The 20,204-nt window shown below is 43.7% G+C and overlaps 1 protein-coding gene across 7 annotated transcripts in view; it reads left to right on the forward strand.

The window, feature by feature from the left end:
• Positions 1-20,204, forward strand: part of ZMIZ1 (zinc finger MIZ-type containing 1) — a 558,395-nt gene that overhangs the window by 226,371 nt on the left and 311,820 nt on the right. The window lies entirely within an intron of this gene.

Below are 20,204 nucleotides of genomic sequence, written 5' to 3' on the forward strand. Positions count from 1 at the left end.
GGGCCTCTGGGGGGGATGGGAAGGCTGTTTTTGCCCTCCCCATGCTCCTAGAAAGTCTCTGGAGCCTGACGAGAGCGAAAAATGGGCCTACCAGACCCATTGTGCCATCATGTGCCAAAAGTGAGAGGAGCGGGGGGGAGGGGAGATCGTGCGTACATACATTGGGGGGGGGCGGAGAACATTGAATAATGGGTATGGGCATGTGCAAGCACGCCCCCCCCGCCCATGCTCCCCCTGCTTTTGGCACGCGATGGCAAAAGGGGTTAGCCATCACTGATATACAGTATGTAGCTCAGGGTTGAACTGTGGAGTCCTTAGTTGGTTGTTTCCTTGTAGACGTTTCTTTACCTGATTAACTAATATTATCAGTGTTAGTGAGTGAGTTTGGGATTTGCTCGACCCATAAAAAGCATATGATTTATATTGATATATTGACCATCAATTGTGTTGTAAATGTTGTACCTTGATGAACGTATCTTTTCTTTTTTGTACACTGAGAGCATATGCACCAAGACAAATTCCTTGTGTGTCCAATCACACTTGGCCAATAAAATTCTATTCTATTCTATTCTAAGTGATAGATAGAAGAACATTAGGATACACTGTACAGTATATATGTTACTTTATGAACGTATCTTTTCTTTTATGTACACTGAGAGCATATGCACCAACACAAATTCCTTGTGTGTCCAATCACACTTGGCCAATAAAAATTCTATTCTATTCTATTCTCTATAACACGTCATGAAATCTCAGAAACAACCAACACACTGCTACAACCACATGGTATCACCGTAGCACACAAGCCAACCAAAATTGCTAAGTGGGACAATTGTTAAGTGAACTTGGCTCCATTTTACAACCTCGCTTGTCACAGTTAAGCAAATCACTGCACTTGTTAAGTCAGTAGAACGGTTGCTAAAGTGAATCTGGCTTCCCCATTGACTTTGCTTGTTAGAAGGTTGCAAAAGGGGATCGTGTGACTCTGCAACCGTCCTAAACATGAGCTAGTTGCCAAGCGTCCGAATGTTGATCACGGGATGCTGCCACGATTGTAAGTGGATAAACGGTCATGCGTCACTTTTTTCAGTGCCATTTTAACTTTGAATGATCACCAAACAAACTTATTTTATTTATTTTATTTATCGTATTTTTATACCGCCCTATCTCCCAAGTAAAATATACACATAGATAAATACAAGTTAAAACCACAATTTAAAAAACTTATTAAATACGGCCGAATATTAAAACCCCAATAAAATAATAAAACCTGATTAAAACCAAATTTAAAATTTAAAAATTCTAGTCCAGTCCTGCGCAAATGAACAGATGTGTCTTAAGCTCGCGGCGAAAGGTTCGAAGGTCAGGAAGTTGGCGAAGTCCTGGGGGAAGTTCGTTCCAGAGGGTGGGAGCCACCACAGAGAAGGCCCTTCCCCTGGGCGCCGCCAGCCGGCACTGCCTGGCTGACGGCACCCTGAGGAGTCCCTCCCTTTGAGAGCGTACGGGTCGGTGAGAGGTATTCAGTAGCAGCAGACGGTCCCGTAAATAACCCGGCCCAATGCCATGTTGTAAGTCGAGGTATCATCAGCTCAGTTCTGAAATGGGAGGTTAAAATGAAGCCTCCCTTGGAAGAGAAGCTGCGATCGAGAGCGGAGAGCGGTTTCAAAAACTCACTCGTTCAGATTTCCAGCGGCTGGCAAAGCGACAGGAATTCTTCCAAAACGAACAGGGGAAATAATAATAATTAAAAAAGACTTAAATTATGCTGTGCAGATGGCCGTGATTCACACAGATCACACCACTGGCCTTTCTGGCAGAAGAATTGACCTTCCTGGGGCAGATGATACGTAAGCATCATCTCCGGTTTCACTCCGGTTATGTCTGGTCCGTAGCAACAATGATTCAGAGAAGCTAGCTTGGTTGAAAAAGAGTTCAGAATCGAGCGATTTTGCTCCGACTCTGCACAATCTCTGTGTTGTGTAGTGCCGTTCCTCCCCCCCTCTTGTGTTTCTGCTTCTTTTCCTTCAAATCACTAAGTCAATCCGCAGCCCTTTATCACATCAAAAATCTCTTGCTAAAGTCAAATGCAAACGGGGCCGAGAAATGCTTGTTGTTAATCTGGACCCTGCCCTATTTTTGACTCACGGAATTAGATGGTTGTGCAATCCTCCTGTTGTGCTCCAAAAGTTTTTCTATCGGGATTAGCAACGGCTTTCTAAATCTGTCTCAGATTTGATCTGGAAACAGACCCTGTAGTTATGTAAGAGTGATCTGTTGGTGGGAGGCAGAGGTTGCGTCCGCTGCCGCTTCCATTTGAACGACATGATTTCTAGCCTTTATTCATCTTGGGATTATCCTCTCTAGCTTGCCATTTGCAGGGCGTGCGTAATTTCTTTTTAACAGGGGTAAATAATATTTCTGTGACTGTACCAATGAAGGAGAGGACCTTCCTAAGAATCTTTTGCTTTGGATTCCCTTTTCAAAAAAACGCCAGGGTGAATAATTTAAGAGATGTGAGATTTTGTTTAACAAGAATGAGAATCCACAGGAAAGGAAGGGAGGGAGGGAGGGAGAAGGAGTTGTGGCATCTTCCGTAAAACGTTTGAGAAACAAAAACGTCGGAGATTCTGATATGATGCTCCGGAACAGCAAAACTATCCGTCTTTGCAGGATTGTTATTTCTGTGGCTTTTTGGGGGGGGAAAAAGATGCTTTAAATGCTCATCTTTGTGAATTGAAGGAAGCCACATTCCGGAGCATTTCACAACTTTAGCAAAAACATTCTAATTCAGAGATAAAAGGTAAAAAGTTTCCCTGTCCGGTCAAGTCTGATTCTATGGCACAGTGCTCATCTCTGTTTCTTGGCCGAAGAAGCCAGCATTGTCCGAAGACACTTCTGTGGTCATGTGGCCAGCATGGCTATATGCCAAAAACACATGAAATGCTGTTACCTTCCCACCGAAGTGGTACCTATTTATCTACTCGCATTCACATGCTTTTGAAGTGCTAGGTGGGCTAGGTGGGCAGGAGCGGGAGCTGATTGTGTTTGGTAATCACTACTTGGGCCTTGGTCACAACAGTTGTAAACTAAACTAAACTTGACTTGGCAGCACAAACTAAACTAGACTTTGTAGCACAAGGAAACAACAGTCAACGACTTAATAGCCCGCCATTAACACACCCCAATCAACAATTAAAAAGCCACACACAACCAGGCACCACATAAATACCATGCATAGAATAGCCCAAAGGACACTTTCTGGTGAAACAGAAATTCCCTAAAGATGGGCTTCAAATCGGGTCCGAAAGCTCAGAAAATTAAATCTCTGGTCCTTGATGATTGACCCAGATTGGATCCTGCAACTTTAACTGGGACATAAGTTTCCATCCCTTCTGTTAGTGTGTGGTTTGTGACACCTTTCCAGAGAGGCTACTTCATGAAGTCATTAGCTGAAACTTTGAAGTGACGGCAAACTGGAAGGCTTCTTAGTTTAGAATAAATAACAATAATTCTTACAGAGCCTTCAAACTTTTGAGGACTTCCTTGCATCCAAGGACTGCGTTTGTTAGAAGTTCTGAAGATCAGGTAGCTCTTGTCTTCTAAATCTCCTTTCCTGGTTTAAGAATGATGTCTCTTTAATATGATTCAGCTCTTCTTCCAGAGTGACAGCTTGTCATAGAGTTTTCTCTGCTGATCTATCAATATCTCCAGTCTGCCTGCCAAAGGAGAGATGGATGAAGCTTACAACCCAGTGGCTTGCTTATTGTGAGTCGGAGAAAAAAAAACAAAAACGCCATTGATCTTCTCAATCAAAGTGTGTTCTTTTTCACAGCTTGCCAGCACAAGCAAACTGTTGTCTTTTAGTCAAGGCTAATTAACTAATAATTTAAGGCAAGGGAGAAGACCATTTTAGTTAATTCAGTGTTGCGGGAAACAGGCACAGGCGATCCGGTTTAGAGCAGGAAGTAACTTTTCCACTTGGCTGAAAAAAACAATTCCAACTTTTCCAAGTGGCCATTTTTAGATCTTCCCTTAGACGGAAAAAAATAATGTTCTTATTTGAGTGGTTGAGTGGAGTCCTGGCTTTCAGGTTTCATAACACAAAACAGATAGAAGATAGCAACTTGCTACTTGCAGTTTTTAAGGGGCAGGGCGACAAAGTAAATAAATGTTATCATCGTTTAGCGAATAGAACTAAATATTGGTTTTATCTGACAGTTAAAGCTAAGGAAATGGTGCTGTGGACCATTGGGTGGATTTCAATTTTTTTTACTACCGGTTCTGTGGGTGTGGCTTGATGGGCGTGGCATGGCTTAGTGGGCATGGCAGGGGAAGGATACTGTAAAATCTCCATTCCCTCCCCACTCCAGGGGAAGGATACTGCAAAATCCCTATTTCCTCCCGATCAGCTGGGACTCGGGAGGCAGAGAATAGATGGGGCCCGGGCCAGTCAGAGGTGGCATTTTCCCAATGGTGAAATGTAAAATTTGTTACTACCAGTTCTGTGGGCGTGGCTTGCTGGGGGGGTTAATGTGACTGGGTGGGCGTGCCCAACTTTTTTTTCTTTTAAAGGCATTTTTTTCTACAACCTCGTTGGCCGAAGAGGTTGTTAAAAATGCTTTTAAAAGGCTCTGACGATCAGGCAATTCAACTGGGATCGTCAGAGGCTTCTAAAAGCATTTTTCTACAACCTCTTTGGCCAAAGAGGTTGTAGAAAAAATGCTTTTAAAAGCCTCTGACTATCGCAGCTGAGCCACACAATCATCAGAGGCCTTTTTTTTTTACTTTTAAAAGCATTTTTTCAGCCAAAGCAAAAACGCTTTTAAAAGTAAAAACAAAAAACCTCTGATGATCACGCGGCTCAGCTGAGCATGGGGGTGGTGGTGTGATTTTTGCTAACGGTTCTCCGAACCACACACTGCCATCGCTACCGGATTGGGTGATCCAGTCCAAACCAGGAGCATTTCACCCTTGTATTTACCTGTTCTCCAAACTTCTCAAAATTTCTGTTACTGGTTCTCAAGAACTGGTCAGAACCTGCTGAAACCCACCTCTGCTGTTCACATGCTAGTTCAAATACTACAGAAGCTTTTTTTTTTAATTGCTAGGATTGAATAAGTACAGGTAAACCTTGATTTACGACCACAATGGAGCTCAAAATTTCTGTTGCCAAGTGAGACCAAGTGAGGTTATGACCTTTAAAGCGCTCCATGGCTTAGGGCCTGGGTACTTACGGGACCGCCTACTGTTACCATATGCCTCCCACCGACCCGTACGCTCTCACAGAGAGGGACTTCTCAGGGTGCCGTCCGCCAAGCAATGTCGGCTGGCGGCCCCCAGGGGAAGGTCCTTCTCTGTGGGGGCTCCCACACTCTGGAACGAACTTCCCCCGGGTTTACGCCAAATACCTGACCTTCGGACCTTTCGCCGCGAACTGAAGACGAATCTTTTTATTCGCGCGGGGCTGGCTTAAATTTTATGGATTGTATAGTTTTATTATTAATTTTAAACGGGGTTTTAATTTCTATATATTTTAAAATTTTAGGCACATTATAATGAGTTTTTTAATTTTGCATTTTATAGATTATTGTCTTGTCTGTTTTTATTTGCCTGTACACCGCCCTGAGTCCTTCAGGAGAAGGGCGGTATAAAAAATCAAATAAATGAAATGAAATGAAATGAGACAATTGCTAACTGAGTTTTGCCTTCTTGTACAACCTTCCTTGCCATAGTTCTTAAGTGAATCCCTGCAGTTGTTAAGTTAGTAGCACGGTTCTTAAGTGAATCTGTAGACTTTGCTCGTCAGAAGGTCTCAAAGTCACATGGCCCTGGGTCACTGTCATAAATATGAGTCGGTTGCCTGAATTTTTGTCTGAATTGTGTTCATGTGACCATGGGGGCATGCTGCAATGGTCATAAATGTGAACAATGGTCACAAATCACCTGCAAAATCCCCATTTTCACCCCACTCTGGGGTCAGCCAGAGGTGGCATTTGCCGGTTCTCTGAAGTACTCAAAATTTCTGCTACCTGTTCTCCGAACTACTCAAAATTTCCACTACCTGATCTCCAGAACCTGTCAGAACCTGCTGGATTTCACCCCTGTCCTATACTATTTCAGACAAATGGTTGTCCAATCTCTTCCTAAAAACCTCCAGTGACAGAGCACCCTCAACTTCTGAAAGTAACCCCTTTTTGACAACCCCTCAAATGTTGAAAGACTGCTATTATGTTACCCCTAGACCTTCTTTTCATTTAACTAGACATACCCAATTCCTGCAACTGTTCTTCATATACTTTAGCCTCTGGAATTGATGGACCTTATCAGTAATTCATGCTTAATATATCTATATCTTTAGGATGAGAAAGGGAAAATATTTCTATACTACCAAGAAAGTAATAGCAGTAATGACACATCTTGATTCTACTCTATTTTAATAATTCTTATAAGAGTTGATGATATCAGGAGATGTCTAATAAATTTTTTTAACTCTCCTGAATCAATTCCTACCTGATAAAACTACAGTTATATTTCTGCTCTAAGATCAAATTCAGTTGCACAATGCAGATTGTTGTTCTTAAAATAGAGACCTGGTTTCAGTGCTCACAAAATATATCCCATTGTGAGCCTTGAAGATGACTGTGGAAGTTCTCAGCCAATTTTACACGAAATTGTGTATATATGCAGGTGCCCACTGAAGATTTTGGCATTATCCAAGGATCATCCATGGATGTTCCACTGCAGTGTTTCCAATAACTTATTTTCATATAGAATGGAATGGAATGGAATTCTTTATTGGCCAAGTGTGATTGGACACACAAGGAATTTGTCTTTGGTGCATAAGCTCTCACTGTACATAAAAAGACAAGATACATTCATCAAGAATCATAAGGTACAACAATTAATGATAGTCATAGGGAACAATAAGCAATCAAATCATACTAAGAAACAATATCATTGTGAATCGTAAGAATACCAGCCAGAAAGTTACAGCCATGCAGTCATATAAACCAAAGTCTTCGTGATTTCTCAGGCAAAGAAACCGTGATGACAACAGACAATAGAATAACAAAGTTGGAAGGAACCATGGAGATCTTCTAATCCAACCCACTGCTTAGGCAGGAAACCCTACACCAAATGGTTATCCAACATCTTCTTAAAAACTTCTAGTGTTGGAGCATTCACAACTTCTGGAGGCAAGTTGTTCCACTGATTAATTGTTCTCACTGTCAGGATATTGTTCTAAGTTGCTTCTGAATTGAGGTCATTGCTGATTCTCTTGGGGAAAAGCAAAGGAGGAATTAGCAAAGAGGTGGAACAGCAAGATCAGCAACAGTAGAGACAAGAAGTGGCTCTTCACCCAGGACTTTGGAGAGATTTCCCAAGTACTCGTTGGACTAGCTCGCTTGACAGCCGAGACAGGTTAATTGCTCTTTTGGTATGCAACTCACCTTGTGTAACAATCACGCACAGAGACAACTGTAAAGATAGAAGTTCTTTGGAGTACACACAGCTCATTCCTAAGACAATAAAAGCCTGTGGATATTTTCTTATTCTGCATGATGTTTGCTGTTTTAAAAGGAACATAGAACCTTCTGCTTATGTAGAGTTCCACACTGGAATTTCTAGACTGGTGATGACGAACCTAATGGCATGCAGAGCCTCTGTGTGCATGTGAACCATTGCCAGCTGCTCTCTAGTTTCTGGTATGTGCATGTGCCCTGGCCAACTAGTCTTCGTGAGTGCCAGAGGACCAGAAACCCAAAAACCAAATGGCCGGTGCACATATATGCATGCGCCAGCCACCTGGGTTTCTGGTGCTCCGTTGCATGTGTGTGTGTTCCGGTTTGGGCACTCGGTATCAAAAAGTTTACCACCATCACCGTTCTAGACAGATGGATGTGACTTTGTGGCTGCTAAGAACCAGGATAATAATGACATTATGGGCTCTACTATCCATATTATTATCATCCACATTATCACAGCGGCAAGAATAATATACGCACAGAATTGGAAAAACAATAACATACCAACCGAAGATTATTTGTTTAGAAAAGTCTTGGAGTGTGCAGAAATGGATAAACTTGCAAAGGAGATAACAAGAAAAAGAGGAAACTGAATATTATATAGTGTGGGAGAAATGGTACAAATGGCTAGAGAAGAGAGATAAAAGGCAAGGAAAGATCAAATAAGGGAAATATAGGAGTAGAAATGTAACAACAAATAAGAGGAAGCAGAAAAAATGTAGTTTGTAGAAATGAAATTGGGTACACGGTTATTTATATGTATATATGTAAATAAATTAATATTAGGCTTGTATGTATAAAGGATACATTGAAATAAGGGAGAAAAAACGGACAAGTAAGAAATGATTAACCGTTGTGAAATTGTTGGAAAGAAACTATTGTTTAAAGATTCTCTTTTGTCTTCTAGTCCAACCCTCTAGTCAAGCAGGAAACCCTATACCATTTCAGATAAATGCTTGTTCAGTTTCTTCTTAAAGGCCTCGAGTGATGGAGCCTTCACAACTTCTGGAGGCAAGTTGTTCCACTGATTAATTGTCCTCGCTATCAGGAAATTTCTCCTTAGTTCTAGGTTGTTTCCAGTGGTGGGATTCAGCCAGTTCGCACCACTTCGGGAGAACCGGTTGTTGTCAGCCTCCACTCCACTCTTCATTTACTTTTAAATGATTATATCAGTAGATAGAATGTAAAATGTTTATTTCTGTATTATAAACTTTTAGGATCATGAGGTGAATCATACCACCGTCCGGGGTAAGGGAAAGGAGCTTATTATTAGTGTCGGCTGACATAACTGGGAGGAGGGGTGATTAATGATTGAGTGTTATCAGCGCGCGCTTTCCTAACCGACACTGCATTCCTGAGTTGACTGACATCCAGAGACTTGTGGAAGAAGATTACCACGAGGGGCCGTGAAGGAGTTGGCATTGGACCAGACCAGCCTGACCTCCTGGAGGAGGAGGGACAATTGGGGGGATATGATATGTTTGCCATATTTTGTCTCAGTTCCAGCTTTGCTTGGCTGCTAACCAGACTGTAAAAGTAAAAGTACTTGTTTCTATGCCAAATGGAGTCAAGGTGAATTCTTTCCTATTTGCCGTCGGGGGTAGCCTGACATTAAGCTGGAACTCACATCATGTCTACCAACCAGGATTGCAATCGCAATACCGGGGGGGAAGAAAACCCAAAGGTGATAGAAGGCCTGCTACCAGCTGAACTGGGGGAGGCGTCCGGAGATATTTCTTCTGTCAGTTTTAACCCTGAGCTGGAGATAATGCAGTTGGAAGAAGAGAGGAGGCAACCCGATTTCAAGGAACCTCCCTCTGGAGTAACTACAAGGAGAAAGGAGAAACTGCGCACTTTTTCCGAGTGGGCTGAGGAGCAGAAAGTCAGAGACAGCCTCCAATTGGAAGAAGCACTACGCCTATTTCGTGAAGTGAAAGTAAGGCAAGCTGCTCGCCAAAGGTATGAATCCCCTGTTCAGTCCTCCAAGGGGGGAGGGGAAGAGGAAGAAGAAGTTACAAAGAGGCCCGTTAGAGGTGATTTCCAGGGTGGTGAGACTCCTGAAGAGACGGAAACTCTCTCCCCAGAGGAAGCTGAATTGGATGGGGGCCAGGCGCCACCTGCTGACCATGCAAGGCCGCGCAGGGGAAGGAAAAAGCCAAAAATTCCCCCCATATTAGAAAAATTTGATGGAGATGCGAAGGAGCTGGAATTGTTCCTGGCGATAGTGAATGACCACATGTTAGACTGGGGGGGAGATTATTGGTCACAGGCAGCACAAGTTAGAGCTGTGACCCACAATTTGACCGGAAGAGCAGCTGCATGGTTTGTGTCGCTGTATAAAAACCACTCCCCCTTACTGCAAAATTACGAGCATTTTATTACGGCACTAAGGAGGAGGTTTGAGGACCCCCTGGCGGAGCAGAAAGCCAAAGGTCGAATGAAAACCATCAGGCAAGGGAGGAGACCGGTGGCTGATTATACCCAGGAATTCAGTGATCTAGTCCCCTTGATGAGAGGGTGGTCGGAGGTGATCCTGGTCGACTTTTACAAAGAGGGCCTGAATGGAGATCTCTATGAACTGTGCCGGCACGAGCGTCTCCAACCACATTGTATGGCTGGTATACCCTGGCAGCAGAGATGGAAATTGAACTAGCGAAGGACCGTAGCAGAAGGCAGCGCACTGGAAGACCTTACCCGGCCCATTCTCCTGGGTGGCCCTCAAGGGACACGCCTAGACCAGAGGAGGAGGCAACGATCGACTGCGTGCTACAGATGCGGAAAAGAGGGCCATCGGGCAGCCGACTGTCGAGTGAAGTTGGTTCCAAGCACGACCCCTGGTGGTGGGAAGGAAGCAGTGAAACCAACTGCTAAGGCGCGAAAACCGGCAAAAGTGGAGGCGGCATTGCCAAGAAGGGCACGCCCATCCAAGAGGACATGAGCGTCGACCGACACTGATGACAGCAAAACCACATCGAGTCCGGCGAAGACTTTCTGGTGAGTTGGGCACGGGGCCCTTGGACATTCCAGTCAACCTGCATGTTCCCTCCTCGGGCAACAAGGGGGAAATGTTAGCGTTATTAGATTCGGGATGTACTAGGTGCATGATCAGTCCCGAACTAGTAGAAAAAATGGAACTAAGGTTGAGAACCCTAAGCAGGCCCATAGCATTTGCCCAGTTGGATGGCAGTGTGGCAGGGGGAGGACCCGCCCATTTCGTAACAGAACCCATAGAAATGGAAATTGGAGACCATCGCGAGATTTTAAACTTCATAGTAGCCCCTGGAATGGACCAACCTTTGGTACTAGGACTGTCATGGTTGCGGAAATGGAACCCCCATATTAACTGGAGGCAGAGTCTTACGGTTCCGCTCAAGGCGTTAAAAGAAGGAAAAGGGGTTCAAGAAGAGTCAGACTATGGCCATGCTCCAAGATAAATGGGGGCAATGGTTGAACGGATAGATGGGGAGGAAAGGATACCTAAGGAGTACTGGGACCTGCGGGAAGTCTTTAGTGAGAAAGCATCAGACGTTCTACCTCCCCATAGGCCTATTGATTGTGCCATCGACATCCTACCGGGGGTAAAACTTCCAAAACCAAAAGCTTACCCCATGACCCAAAAAGAATTGGGAGAACTGCGAAAGTTCATAGACAAAAACCTAGAGCGGGGCTTTATCCAACCAGCTAGGCCTCGCGTGGCCGCACCTGTGATGTTCCGGGAAAAGAAAGACGGCTCATTTCGTCTTATAGTTGACTATAGAAATTTGAACGCACTGTGCGCCGAAAACATATACCCCATGCCGCTCATGAAAGATATGTTAGCACACTTAGCGAAGGGGAAGTTCTTCACCAAATTGGACCTGCGAGAAGCTTACTACAGAGTCCGTATAAAGGAGGGGGATGAATGGAAAACCGCTTTCAACTGTCCACTAGGGTGTTCCCAGTTTGGAGTACTGCCTTTTGGTCTGCAGGGGGCGCCTGCAGTTTTTATGCAACTGATAAATGAAATACTCCATCAGCATTTGTTCAAAGGAGTTCTTGTCTACCTTGACGACATACTCATCTATACAGAAACTATGGAAGAACACATTAAACTAGTAAGAGCAGTTCTCAAAAAGTTATTGTCTGCTGAACTGTATTGCAAGCTATCCAAATGTGATTTCCATCAAACCAAAATAGACTACCTAGGATATCGCATCTCGGCTGATGGGTTAGAAATGGATCCAGGAAAAGTGAAAGCTGTTTTGGAATGGGCCCCCCCACGCACACGCAAACAGCTCCAAAGTTTTTTGGGATTTGCAAATTTCTATCGTCAATTCATCCCCTCCTTTGCTCAAATTGCTTTACCAATCACTAACCTCTTAAAAACTAAAGGAGACACGAAACCCAAACCATCATTACCCCTCGAATGGACAATGGAATGTCAAGCAGCATTTGAAAAATTGAAACGACTCTTTGCCGACCCTATTTTAAAGCACCCTGACATGGATGTTCCTTTTGTAATACAAGCTGATGCAAGTGATGTAGCAGTCGGGACCGTCTTGCTCCAAAACAATGCTGATGGTAATTTACAACCCTGTGCTCTCACTTCTCTAAAATTGACTGAAACCGAAAGACGATGGGCTATTTGGGAAAAGAAGCGTTTGCAGTTCATTGGGCTCTCGGACATGGAGACAATTCTTAGAAGGTTCAAATCATCCTTTTGAAGTTTGGACTGATCACAAAAATCTGGAAGCGCTAAAGACTCCTAGAAAACTTTCGCCTAAACAAGCCCGTTGGACTCAATATTTTAACCGCTTTAATTTTACTTTACAGTATATTCCTGGAGGGAAAAACTTCTTAGCAGATGCTCTTTCACGTTTACCCCAATACAATTGCACTCGCTCCGAGGTGGTTCAACCAATACTTCCGTGCAACAGTTGGCGGCCCCAGCAATAACTAGAAGCCACTCCAAAGCTGACCCCTCACTCCCAGATGAACTAACCAAATCGTTTAAAGAAGCTTTAAACACCGATGACTGGTACTTAACGCATTCCCATGAATGCACACTCCGTGATGGACTAGCTTGGATTGGAACAAAACTATATGTTCCTCTATCACTCAGAGAAACCATCCTACAACGATGCCATGATGCCAAGATGGCAGGGCATTTTGGATTTGTGAAAACTTTGCATCTTCTTAAAAGACAATTTTGGTGGCCAAGTCTTAAAAGACATTCAAGCATATGTGGCAAGTTGCCCGGTCTGTGCATCATCCAAAAGACCTCCGGGAAAACCTCCTGGACTACTACAAACGGTAGCCAGTCCAGGAACCCCATGGAAAGAAATATCCATGGATTTCATAGTGGAATTACCTGAAAGTTCCGGCAATACTGTTATATGGGTTGTGACTGACCTTTTCTCCAAACAAGTCCATTTTATTCCATGTTCAAAAATACCCTCCTCAAAGACTCTAGCAAAGTTGTTTGTACAACACATCTATAGACTTCACGGAGTGCCTGATCGCATCATTTCAGATCGAGGAGTTCAATTCACTTCTAAATTTTGGAAAGAATTTTTACGACTCATTGGTTCTGCCCAAGGATTAAGCTCCTCCCATCATCCTCAAACTAATGGAAGCTGTGAACGTTCGAACTCTGTACTAGAACAATATCTCCGATGTTATGTTAACTACCAGCAAGATAATTGGGCTGATCTCTTACCTTTTGCTGAAGTTGCCTACAACAACTCAATTCATAGTAGCACGGGATTTACTCCCTTTAAAATAGCTTCAGGCCAAGATTTTGTTCCTATCTCGAACTCCCACAGGAAAAACTACTGTTTCCTCTTTATCAGAATGGATAGATCAAATACAAAGCACATGGAAAATGACTGCAAGGCGATCGACGACGCTCACCGTGCGCATAAAAACAAGCAGATAAAAAGGTCCCTGAGAACAATATCAAGTGGGCGATAAAGTTTATCTTTCCACCAAATATCTTCAAACCACTCAGAAATCTAAAAACTTGGACCCAAATATGTGGGACCTTTCCCAATAGTAAAAATCATCAACCCCGTGACGGTACAACTAGAGTTACCAAAAACACTTAGGAGAATCCACCCCGTTTTCCATGTCAGCTTGCTGAAACCTGAACACACATCTACTTTCCGTCCTGACCATACACCCCCTCCTATACCAATTCTCATAGAAGGAGAACAACACTTTGAAATAAAAGAAATTTTGGATTCAAGAAAACATAGAAATAAAATTCAATATCTTATTTCTTGGAAACACTTCCCATTATCCCAAGCTGAATGGGTGAATAAAGAAGATGTTCATGCCTCGGAAAAAATAGCACAATTCTATAAAAAATATCCTGACAAACCCTAACTTCTCTTTTTTCTTTCTAGGACTGACGTCCTTGTTGCAGGAGGGCCGAATGTCAGCCTCCACTCCACTCTTCATTTACTTTTAAATGATTATATCAGTAGATAGAATGTAAAATGTTTATTTCTGTATTATAAACTTTTAGGATCATGAGGTGAATCATACCACCGTCCGGGGTAAGGAAAGGAGCTTATTATTAGTGTCGGCTGACATAACTGGGAGGAGGGTGATTAATGATTGAGTGTTATCAGCGCTTTCCTAACCGACACTGCATTCCTGAGTTGACTGACATCCAGAGACTTGTGGAAGAAGATTACCACGAGGGGCCGTGAAGGAGTTGGCATTGGACCAGACCAGCCTGACCTCCTGGAGGAGGAGGGACAATTGGGGGGATATGATATGTTTGCCATATTTTGTCTCAGTTCCAGCTTTGCTTGGCTGCTAACCAGACTGTAAAAGTAAAAGTACTTGTTTCCAATCCAAATGGAGTCAAGGTGAATTCTTTCCTATTTGCCGTCGGGGGTAGCCTGACAGTTGTTAACTTTCTGAGCAGTTTGGCAAACTGGTTGTTGGAAGAAATCATTAGGGAACCGGTTGTTAAATTATTTGAATCCCACCACTGGTTGTTTCTCTCCTTGATTAGTTTCCACCCATTGCTTCTTGTCCCGCCTTCAGATTGTTTGGAGAATAGGTTGAGCCCCCTTCCTTATTTGTGCAGCCTAATGTCATTTAGTCCAGAATGCGGCTGCGCGGGTTATTGAGGGAGCGGTTCGGAGCTCCCACGTAACACCTATCCTGTGCAGACTGCACTGGCTACCTGTTGTTTTCTGGGTGTGCTTCAAGGTATTGGTTACCACCTTTAAAGCGCTCCATGGCTTAGGACCGGGCTACTTACGGGACCATCTACTGCCGGCCTCTATCTCCCAGCGTCCGGTGCGTTCCCACAGAGAGGGTCTTCTCAGGGTTCCGTCAGCCAAACAGTGTCGACTGGCGGCCCCCAGGGGGAGGGCCTTCTCTGTGGGAGCTCCTACCCTGTGGAACGAGCTTCCCCTCGGGCTTCGACAACTACCTGACCTTAGGACCTTTCGCCGTGAACTTAAAACCTATTTATTTTGTATGGCTGGACTGGCCTGATTTTAAATTCTAAATTTTAAATTTTAATTGAATTTTGATGGGTTTTAAATTTCTGTAATTTTATGGGGTGTAATGTTATTTTAAATTTTCTGGCAAATTTGAATCAGTTTTTTAAGGGTTGTTTTAATTATGGTGTATGTTTCTGTTTGTATTTTATTTGCCTATTCACCGCCCTGAGTCCTTCGGGAGAAGGGCGGTATACAAATTAAAACATTATCATCATCATCATCATCATTATTATTATTATTGTTGTTGTTGTTGTTGTTGTTGTTGTTGTTGTTGTTGTTGTTATTATTATTATTATTATTATTATTATTATTATTATTATTATTATTATTGCCTAATAGCGTATTGCTCATTATACACGTGTAATGATCTTTAGGTTGCCTACAACTCCTTGTCTTTGTCTCTCGATTATTTGGCTTGGTTATAAACAGGAAGTGTTTAAACATTCCCTCCTCCTTCCACCAAACCTTCTGAATATTCCCAGTGGCTGATATATCTAATTTTCATACTGCATTTCCATCTGTCAGGTTGAGGAGAGGCTGGGAGGAAATAAATTAGCAGTCCACACATGAACAAGTTATTAGTTTATTTGGTCTACATGGAGTAGAGCGATTCAAGACTGATTTAAAATATTCATCCCCAATTACTTGGTGTAGTACAGTTCAAAGAGATGCAAATCTGAGCATTTGACTGAAAATTTAAACGAAAATAGCTGCAAATGCTTTCCCTATGTGATTAATGAAACATTCCTTTCTAAGATAAATACTTCTTATATGTAAGGGATAGGGGAGGTTTAATGTTTCCTTCTTTCCCTTCCTCTGTGCCAGTATCCATAAAATGTATTCTTTGGTGTGTGTTTTTTCTGAAATTTGAAGAAAAGATGGTCCCTTGGTGGCCAAACTTTTCTTCTGTCTAAGCAATGCTTTCCGCCCAGAACAATAACAAAATAATAGAGATGGATGCGACCAGTGGTGGGATTCAGCCAGTTCGCACCACTTCAGGAGAACCGGTTGTTAACTTTCTGAGCAGTTTGGCAAACTGGTTGTTGGAAGAAATCATTAGGGCAGAGAACCGGTTGTTAAATGACTTGAATCCCACCACTGGACGCGATCTTAGAGGTCTTCTAGTCCAACTCTTTGCTTGATGTTGGTTCTAGGTTGCTTTTTCTCCTTGATTAGGTTCCATCCATTGCTTCTTGTCCAGTGGTGAATTTCCAATATTCTTACCACCGGTTCGCCATGTGCGCGCACGCTTGCTTCTGTGCATGCACCCAGCCTTCCGCATATGTGTGTGCTTGCTCTCGGGCCTTCTGTGCATCTTACGGAACTGTCTGCTGCCACCGACTGCCTCCCACCGACCCGTGCGCTCTCACATAGAGGGACTCCTTGGGGTGCCATCCGCCAGGCAGTGCCGACTGGCGACACCCAGGGGAAGGGCCTTCTCTGTGGGGGCTCCCACCCTCTGGAATGAACTTCCCCCGGGACTCCATCAACTTCCCGACCTTCAAACCTTTCGCTGCGAGCTTAAGACACATCTATTTATTTGCGCAGGACTGGGCTAGGATGTTAATTTTAATTTAGTTTTTAATGGGGTTTTAGTATTTTAATTATAATTTTAAAGTTAGCCTTATTTAATAAGTTTTTTAATCAGTGTTTTATTCTGTATTTATATCTGTTTTTGTGTTTTTAATAGGCTGTAAACCGCCCTGAGTCCCTCGGGAGATAGGGCGATATAAAAATGTGATTAAATAAATAAATAAATAATAAATAAATAAATCTGCCAAGCCTCAAAAACATGCCTAAATAGGACAACAGAGCACCAGGGTAGGCGGGCAGAGCCACCTGCAATCTCCGCTACTAGTTTGCCCGAACTCGTACAAACCGGTTGAATACTACCTCTGATCTTGTTCTCAGAATAGAGAATAGGTTGAGCACCTCTTCCCTGTGTCAGTCTCTCAAATCTTGGGACATTGTTGGAATAACGTTGGCTCAGTACAAAAAAATGGGATGGTAGCTCAGCAAGTTTAGATGAGGGCACCGTTTGGATAACTTGGAAACTGTTGTGATACTTGCAGTGAAGGAAAGATGGTATTAACAGAAGAGAATATTGGTAGCTCAGAGTTGAACGGTGAGGTCCTTGGTGGTCTCTGAGCTTGGCTGATTTCTTGCAGACATGTCATTAACCAGCTAGGTAACATCATCAGGGCTAGAAGGGAATAGGATTCGCTCTCATTTTATACACTAGTGCTGTGATGGTTAACCTATGGCATGCTGCCAGAGGGGGCACGCAGAACCCTCTCTGCTGGCATGTACCCCATCACCCCAAGTAAGATCTCTCTGGCGTTTCAGAAGCTCACAAAAGAAAAAGATATTACCTCTTATGGCGCTGCTGGTATTGGGATGCCCCGCGCCTCCCGCCAGCTGGTCTTGTTGTGACTGAAGCCCAAGTAATGATTACCAAACACAATTCAGTCCTGAACAAACTTATTTTATTAGAACAGCTGAGAATTAGTTCATTCTCAGTTTAGTCCAAAACAAATTCTTCATAAAGAATTTCCTTCGGCCTTATCATCAATCTTTGATGTCTTTGGCAACCTGCCAAAGGCTTTTCTTGGCAAAAAACCCACAAGAAGCAATGGAATCAATGTTGCTTTTTCACAAAGAACCCAACAGCTCGTTGCTACTCTTTTAAGCCTTATAGTAGGGGCCAATCATCTTCTGGCCTTACTCCTGAGTCGTCCGTTTGCTTTGGCTGCTCTTGCCTTCTGGCAGCTCTTCTCATGCATGCACTAGGAAAAGACTCTTCCTGTTCCTCTGCCTCTTTGCTGTCCGCCTCTGGAGGCTCTGGAGTCCACGCATCGCTCCCAGATGGCCCTGGCCCCATCTCTGCCTCCGACGAAGAGCCCTTGTCTGGGACTTCCCCTGACTCCAGGACTGGCTCATTGTTCTTCCCAGCCTCCCCACTGTCCGACTCCACTGCCAGGTCCTCAGGCTGCTGGCAGACCACAACAGGTCTTTGGGTCTCTGCTGTGCATGAGCACATGTTAATGCATGCATATGTTTGTGCGTGTCTGTACATGCGCATGCTCGTGCATTTGTGCGCATGCATGCACCTTTCAGTTTGGTCATGCGCATGCACATAGTTTGGGCACTTGGTGTCGAAAAGGTTAGCCATCACTGCACTAGTGACTTGCTCTGTCAATGGAAGTGTTCTTGGAGGGTCACTGTTTAGGTCAGTGATGTTTAACCTTTTCCAGACTGAACGTCCAAAGCCCAAAGCCCCAAAATGCAATGCAGCCCCTATGCATGTGGCCCCCCACACACATGCACACGCAGTCCCGCATTAACCTGCCCCCCCCGAGTGCCATAGGTTTGCCATCACGGGTTTAGACTATATCTGTAATCAAGAAAGAAAAGATAAAGATATAGAATAGAATAGAATAGAATAGAATAGAATAGAATAGAATAGAATAGAATAGAATAGAATAGAATAGAATAGAATAGAATAGAATAGAATCTTTTATTGGTCAAGTGTGATTGGACACACAAGGAATTTGTCTTGGTGCATATGCTCTCAGTGTACATAAAAGAAAAGATACGTTCATCAAGGTACAACATTTACAACACAAATGATGGTCAGTATATCAATATAAATCATAAGGATTGCCAGCAACAAAGTTACAGTCATACAGTCATAAGTGGAAAGAGATTGGTGATGGGAATGATGAGAAGATTAATAGTAGTGTAGATTTAGTAAATAGTTTGACAGTGTTGAGGGAATTATTTGTTTAGCAGAGTGATGGCCTTCGGGAAAAAACTGTTTTTGTGTCTAGTTGTTCTGGTGTGCAGTGCTCTATAGCGTCGTTTTGAGGGTAGGAGTTGAAACAGTTTATGTCCTGGATGTGAAGGATCTGTAAATATTTTCACGGTCCTCTTCTTGATTCGTGCAGTATACAGGTCCTCAATGGAAGCGAACCCTTAATTTAGCATTCCACTAAATGTCTTTGTTTGTCATACCCTGTATCCTCAACATGATACCTTCAGTCCTGTTTGCGAGGCCCTTCAAGTTTTTCAAAATTGTTCTTCTCCTCTAAAATAATCTGGGAATTCGAATACAATTTGGTCCTTTTTCCAGTCGCTAGAGCTCAGTTCCTTCCACCCAGGGAGGATCTTTTTGTATGCATCTTTGGCATTCCGCAATTCATCATAGGCTTTTTTCAGTTATGATGGGATGCTGATATCAACCAGCCTTTGAGAGCTGTTAAGGAAATTGTCCCAATGCATACAATACATTCCACCTTTCAAAAAGGTTATCTCCATTTCTCCCTCTCTTTTTGGAGAGGTGAAGAAGCATGCTTGGATTCAGTGTTTGTTTCCCCCCCCACCAAATGCCCAGTTCAAATGTTTGTAAAAAGCATGAATACGGTTGCTATAGGATAAAGGCCTCATCTTCCCTGGTCTCCAGAGTGGGATTCAGCTGGTTCAGACCAATTTGGACGAACCAGTAATAGCAACCTGTGGGTGGGCCTGGTTCGGGCCAGTTTGGGCGAACCGGTAGTAGCAACCTGTGGGTGGGCCTAGTTCGAACCAGTTTGGGCGAACCGGTAGTAGCAACCTGTGGGTGGGCCTGGTTTGGACCAATTTGGACAAACTGGTAGTGGCAACCTGTGGGTGGGCCTGGTTCGGACCAGTTTGGGCGAACTGGTAGTAGCATCCTGTAGATGAGCCTGGTTCGGACCAGTTTGGGCAAACCGGTAGTAGCAACCTGTGGGTGGGCCTGGTTCGGACCAGTTTGGGAGAACCGGTAGTAGCAACCTGTGGGTGGGCCTGGTTTGAGCCAGTTTGGGAGAACCGGTAGTAGCAACCTGTGGGTGGGCTTGGTTCAGACCAATTTGGGAGAACCGGTAGTAGCAACCTGTGGGTTGGCCTGGTTCGGACCAGTGTGGGCAAACTGGTAGTAGCATCCTGTGGGTGGGCCTCCCCACCCGGGGGCAGTCCTGTCCTATACCATAGTGTTTTGTGACACTGCATACATGTGCGGATGACGCGCATGAGCAAATTGCCGTGTTTTGTGATGACACACGCATGTGCAGATGGCATATACGCACATTCCTGGTGCTTGGCGGTTGTTATGGTATGCGAAGCTCACCTCTGCTGATCTCCCAAGAATTCAGCA

This window comes from Ahaetulla prasina, chromosome 6 (assembly GCF_028640845.1).
Source record: "Ahaetulla prasina isolate Xishuangbanna chromosome 6, ASM2864084v1, whole genome shotgun sequence".
NCBI classification, from domain to species: domain Eukaryota; kingdom Metazoa; phylum Chordata; class Lepidosauria; order Squamata; family Colubridae; genus Ahaetulla; species Ahaetulla prasina.